We start from the raw sequence: 6,779 nt of genomic DNA, 5'->3' as shown, positions 1-6,779 counted from the left end.
AAACATATCTACGCGTAGATCATGATGTTCTGTTAGAATCGCTGAAAACTGTTTTCCAAAATTCGCAGCGGGTAGTGTACAGCATCGATTTCTGTGGAACCCAGTAGCTGTCAAAACTTTCACATTTTTACGAATAACTCGGAAATCGTAAATTTTTCAGGTAAAACGTTTGACACAAACTTAACTTAAATTTTGACGACAAATCTGAAAATGAATGAAAAAAGGGGCGGTTCCATTTAAAAAACCAAAGTTGGTAACTACCACACGTTTATGATGCACCCTGTATATTGGAAAGTAATTTTAGAATGTGGACCTTTTAAACGTGAAAAACTTTCGTTGGACGAATTTTCTTGTAAACTTCATATTTACTGAGATATCGCACTTTGACGCACTAATGAGCAACCCTGTATAAATTAAAGCGCCCAATCTGTCCGGCTGCGCCCTACATATGGGATATTTACCAAATCCGCTAAACTGAGTTACATCAACAAAATTTCCAATAAAGTAGCAAACACGATTTGAATTCATTACTGTTACTCGGTCTGATAAACCGAACACCATAACTTTTGCTGAACATTCTTTGAAAGATAATGAGCTTATGTTGAAAACAAAAGGCTATTATGCTAAAGCCTGTATTTAGTATTAAATTTAAACAGGCGCTTCAGTGACTGCTACATTGTTCAAATTTATTTACGCCAGGGCATTAGATGCATAGAAAGTCAAAAGAAATAAATGCACCTTTATAGTAAAAGCGGTAATGTACAGGACATAAACATAAAGTTGTTGGCTGAGTTTGCGGTTGACACGTGGTGGAAGTGGACAGCGGATGAAGAGTTTAAAAAGTTAAATTACACGCTACTTGGAGTTGGCAACTGAACAATCGCGCTAAATATTGTTGCAACTGAAACGTTGAATGATTTTAATTAGGGATCACTGAATCAGCTGAAAAATTTCATTTCCCGAGTTAAAGGCCCAAATGGTTTCTTCAAAAGCGTAGATCGCACTTTAATTAGTCGTTTGGCTTGTTTTATTTGTAGCATTATCGGCTAGATTTCAGTTGCTCTCCAAAGCTTATCGCCATTGATTTTAGTAAATACTAATTAGGTCAAAAGCGCCAATTACCTTAGCTAACGGAAGCTATTTGTCAGTTTACAGATTAACTAGCAACATCAAAATCAGTGAACTTATGATCCAACAATAGCTGGTGACACATGGACTTCTCATCCGATTCATTTTTAGGTTTCAACTTGAGAAAATTACCTGAGTGCTAGGAAACTTGTTCAGGGGCCACATGTATTTCAAAACATTTATATTTATCTGTGAATGTCCGATTTCTCGACTCGGTTCCAAGCCACAACAGCTGTATTGTTGGAAAACTCGGTACAGTTAAATTTATGGAATATCGGTTGCGGGTAACAGTTAAAGTCGTGCCTTGCGAACGGTTTACTTTGTCTGATGTATTATTTTTTATTTTTTCGTTCGTCCCTTCAGCATGGATGCGATTTAAAAATGGTGCTATCAAATCCCATCGGCCCACAGAAACACGACTAAAATCCTGAATGGCACAATAGAAACGAAAAAAGATGCCGTTTCGTAGTTTATGGTATATTGAGAACAAAAACATGGAACGTTCAGTGTGATAGAAATGATATTGTGGATGTACGAGACGAAAGGGTGTAACCTTTTTGATCCTGCCCACCGCCCCGCACAAAAACGCAGACACTCAGAAAACCATTGTATAGTTCCAGTCGTCCATCACTTGAAGAAAATGATGATGCAAATCATAAAATGAAAGCTTAATGTCAAAGCATCTAATAGATAAACCTTTCCTGGCTAATTAAATTAAAGTTCATTTGCACATTCATCCATTAGAAATCATCCAACTGATAATAAATCATTTTAAACGGTTGCGTTCATAAAATTGAAACTTTATATCCTAATGAAAATAAACTGTAAAAGTCTGCCTTTCGGATAAAGCATAGTAACTTGCGCCAATATTTCATGGCTAACGCCAGCGAAAAGGAGAGTAGGTACAAGTGAGGAAGGTTGCTTCTATTGCGTATGGCAACTGATTATGCTCAAAATCATTCAATAGAGAGTAAATAACTGACGGAATCTCTAACTGCAGTAGATAATCTTGCTCTGGCCGTCCCGAGATCTTGAGACGGGTTTGGCGAAGACCCTTTGTTAATGTATATTAAATTGATAAATAGTGAATTAGGGGCTACTGCAAAGTTTTTCGCAAAAATAAGGGCGGTAAAGTAACAAAACAAATGATTCCCGATTAAATAATTAGCCCTTGCTTTATTGAAAGGAATAAGCATTTTTATACCACCAATTATTGAGGTAGCTGGGGGTTGTTTATAAGGAATGAAAGTATCACGTGAAATTATCACAGTAATTTCAATGAAGTTATAATGAAATATTTCAAACTATAATGAAAGATCCTGTATATTCATGCAACAGATCGCTTTAAAGCAGGAAGTGTTGACAGTTTTCTCACAAAATTCTTGATCTCAAAAAGTTTTAAATGTGCGTGTTTTTTTGAGTTGCAAAATCGACTCTAACATGACGCTGCTTTTTTCGAAGTTGCTCAATGCCCATATAAGCCACAGAACTCGTTTTGGCATCGCTGGATAGAGAATTTAAAATTCCATTCAGTCATAAGAACATGAGTGAGGAAATTCGAGTAGTTTTGACCCAGAAAGCGAAATTTGAATACCAGACACTTAGGTGCAAATATTCTGCCAAAATTTCATGTTTTTCGTCCCGTTTTTGCTCATTTCTCGGAAGCGAAATGAGCAAGAACGCTTATTTTTACATCATTGCAGAGAGAACTAAATGGAATTTTTAGAAAGCGAACCATCTATAAGGAAATGTTGGTGGTTTTCTCAGAAAAGTATTGATTTCAAGAAGTTTTAGATTTGCGTTTTTTTTTTGACTTGCAAAATTGACTCAAACATGACGCAGCTTTTTTCGAAGTTTCTCAGTCCCCATATGAGCCACAGAAGTCGTTTTGGCATCGTTGGATAGAAAATTGAAAATTCCATTCAGTCATAACAACATGAGTGAGGAAATTCGAGTAGTTTTGACCCAGAAAGCGAAACTTGAATACCAGACACTTAGGTGCAAATATTCTGCCAAAATTTCATGTTTTCCGTCTCGTTTTTGCTCATTTCTCGAATGCAAAATGAGCAAGAACGCTTATTATTACATCATTTCGGGGAGAACTTAATGGCCTTTTTAGAAAGTGAACCATCTATACGGAAATGTTGGCGGTTTTCTCAGAAAAGTATTGATTGCAAGAAGTTTTAGATTTGCGTGCTTTTTTTGACTTACAAAATCGACTCAAACATGACGCAGCTTTTTGCGAAGTTTCTCAGTCCCCATATGAGCCACAGAAATCGTTTTGGCATCGTTGGATAGAGAATTGAAAATTCGATTCAGTCATAACATGAGTTGGGAAATTCGAGTAGTTGTGGCCCACAAAGCGAAATTTTAATATCATACATCGAGTTCAAAGAGTAAGCACATTCAATATTTTACGAAAGCTTGATCTTTGCTTCATTGGATATTTGACTTAAATTCCTGTCAGTTCCTTAGCGGACACAAATAGCTTTATTTGAGATAAATATCCCTATTTCTCAACGCTTTTGAAGTTGCATGGTCCTTTGTGCTCCTTGAGCGAATTGCAATTTGGACGCGGCCTTTTTTGAGACCCAGTCCCAGTAAATTGAAAAACAAAAAGCCGAATTAAATCAATTGTAAACTGAGATTTGCTGATATAAGCAAAACAGCAATTAATTTACTCCTTAAGGAAACCAAACAGCATTATCAAAGAAATTCATTAAATAGAAATATGGGAGTAGACGAGTGGATATATATTATGGCTGACTAGTAGAATGTGTTTAGCGGAAAAGATTAATAGTATATGAAACACGAGCATTTCAAACAAGATGAATCAATACAAAGTTACCCTTAGTGAAAGATAACTGCTTCTGGATTTGACGGTGCAATTTATCATTGCAGGTTTCCGTGAGCAAATTTGATCATTCCTTCAAATAAGTTTATATCTTCCAAGAATCCATGCAGCATCACTCATGAAAAATCCTTTCGCACGCCTGCTGTAATTTAGGCTTTTTGATGAGTTAAAATTTCCCACAATATTGTAACCTCCACGCGGGAGTTATTTTTAAATCCCCTGATGTGTGCATTGCCACACGCTGTGTAAGTTCTAAAATCACGAATTTAAATTATATTTCCGTTTTAACCACGTGGAATTGCTAAACTCTGTTTTCAGTCTCTTCAGGGCTATGAATCATGTACTGTTGACTTCGATTAGTAAAAAATATAAAGCAGCGCTTTCAACTTTGCCCTTTGGAAACAGAATAGATAGCTGTGAACAACCTCGCATATGTTGTGGCTTTGAGGCTCTTTCTAATGACCTAATTCTCTGATTATTCTATCTCTTGTCACAGCGTGTTTTTATTGAGCGCTTATATCATGCGACTAAAAAACTGTTTTATTCTAAAACCGTAGGCGTATGCCAGGAGAAACTCTGATAAGCAAAGTAAGTGTAACCACCTTGTGTTCCAGGACACATTTTCTTATATGAAGTAATGTTGTTTAAACACATTAAAATTGAGTTACTCCAATGCAGACACTATTTTATTAAACCAACATTTCAAATCGATCGACCAGACTGGCAGGCATTCATTCTGCAAAATCACCCGATGAATCTTTTTTCCTGTATTTTCCCTGGTTGCTTTTTCATTAATTTAGGAAAGGGCCATTGTGTGATCCAGCCAATGCTGTGCGCGAAAAATGAGCCAGGCATTTTAATACACTTTCAACCATCCTGTTATCAATTTAATTATGATTTATTTACTTTAAAGAAGCCTGGGTTGTTGGCAAACAATAGCCGAAGATCTGAGATACTGAATAAATTGAATACCTGGAGAAATCGATTATTTGATTAAGTTGAGTTTTCAGCTTTTCGCTAACGATCGAACACGCTCGTGTTGTGGCTGAGAGTATATAAATTTAATATACATCTTTCTGTTTTATGGAACGATTGGAATAATTACCAGGCTTCAGAGACTTGAAGCAGATTTAGTTTTTGAGATGTGCATCTGTAAGAGGATTTAAAATATATGTCTTCATAAATCAGTATATATTGATAAAGCTCAGTTTGATTAGAACTGAGTTAAGAACGCAACATTTCCACATCCCATATGGAAAATACATAAAGTGTAGTGCCCTATTTACAGCTACAGCAAAACCGTCCTACAGTAAAGGATTTCTAGTATTGACTCAAAAGCATTTTCGAGCACGAAAGTTCAGATCCGCAAAGAGCGTCGGAATGCCGCTGTCGCAAAGTAAATTAAATAACATTTGCAAAAATATGAGCATTTTTTGCTCGGAGTGAGGAAAATATAGCGCAATAAAAACTGCAAATTGGAAATGTTTTTAGCTTTACTTAATCGTTGATTATGTCAATCCGTAAGTTCTACTTGAATTAAAAATTCTCAGCACGTGCTTGCCAGGGCACTTTAAGTAAATATTTGAACAAAAAGTCGAAACGGAATTTTGAATTACCAGCCCTCGACGTCATCTGGTTGATTGCTGAAAACTTCAATTGCCTTGCTTTTGCCCGGCCAAGATTAGGAAAATATTTATAAATTTTTATTTATTTTAAGTTTAGCAGTTACGTCAACCAATTTTATTGCCACTTTAAAAACATCTTAACTCGTCCTAAAAGCGCCTAATCATAAAACTGGATTTGAATCGGATTTAAATGGATGGTGAACACTTAACTCGAAACTCCACTTTCGTATCCTCGGAGGCAAATACGATGTTTACTACGGTTAATCATAAATGGGCCAAAAATAAAGTGTGACATTAGACAATTTTTTAAAATCTTTGCCCCAACAATATATATTCAGGGAACACTTTCTATTATAAACCATCAGTATTCGTCTATAAATAGTCCGAAAAAAGCTCGCGGCTGATGTTAAACTTTAGAAGCTCAATGAGTAGTTCCAAGCAAAAGAATTTCGCTATTTCATTCAGATTGAATTCAGAACTGATAGTCAGTTGTGCTATTAAAAGTTTTTTACCCTTTACCAACGGCACTCTCGCGAATTTGCAAAATTCTAAAAATAAAAACGACGAACAGATATGCATTCTCTAAAGCAAAAATAACATCAATTTGATGCAGCAACACATAATATAAGCTCATTTTTACCTTTTCAGGGCTGCAATAATTTAAGAGGGTATTGTTCCCATTAAAAATTTTCCGTACCAAAAAAACAACACGTTAAGGATATCGCATTCAACTGTTAAAAGTAGCATTTACATCCCGAACTCGTCGCAAAACTGACTAAGGCGTCGCGACGGCATAAACCGACGTTGAACCTATTGCGTAATTATTGCGCATGCGTCACCCGATAGGAAAATGATGAACAGGAAAATGCTGGGATGCTGGTTTGCATGCTTTTTCCTCTTTAATTACATATATCGCTTCCAATGTTAACACGATCCTATGCAGGTACTCACCTACATTTCCACGACGATTTATAGCGATTTAGCTTATTGAATGAGACCATGTTTTTGATTAATTTTTTTCTAATGGTCAACTTTATGGAATTAAAATCTACGATTCTACTACTACTCATCTCATGTGAAAACTTCATTTGTAGGGAATGTGTCTTCAATATCATCAAAGTCCAATTTCAGAGCTTCTGAGCAATATGGCTCCAAAAACACTCCACTACGGA

General features: G+C 36.0%; 1 protein-coding gene across 1 annotated transcript in view; it reads right to left on the bottom strand.

The window, feature by feature from the left end:
• LOC109541068 (muscle calcium channel subunit alpha-1) overlaps nt 1-6,394 on the bottom strand; it is a gene marked incomplete in the record, with an annotated part of 32,792 nt that extends 26,398 nt beyond the window's left edge. Inside the window, 1 exon segment of the mRNA XM_048664112.1 lies at nt 6,248-6,394.
• Between the last annotated feature and the right edge of the window lie 385 nt (nt 6,395-6,779).

This window comes from Dendroctonus ponderosae, unplaced genomic scaffold (genome assembly GCF_020466585.1).
Source record: "Dendroctonus ponderosae isolate FM_Combo_2020 unplaced genomic scaffold, Dpon_F_20191213v2 Dpon_F_20191213_1, whole genome shotgun sequence".
NCBI lineage: Eukaryota > Metazoa > Arthropoda > Insecta > Coleoptera > Curculionidae > Dendroctonus > Dendroctonus ponderosae.
This window is presented reverse-complemented; position numbering and strand designations above follow the sequence as displayed.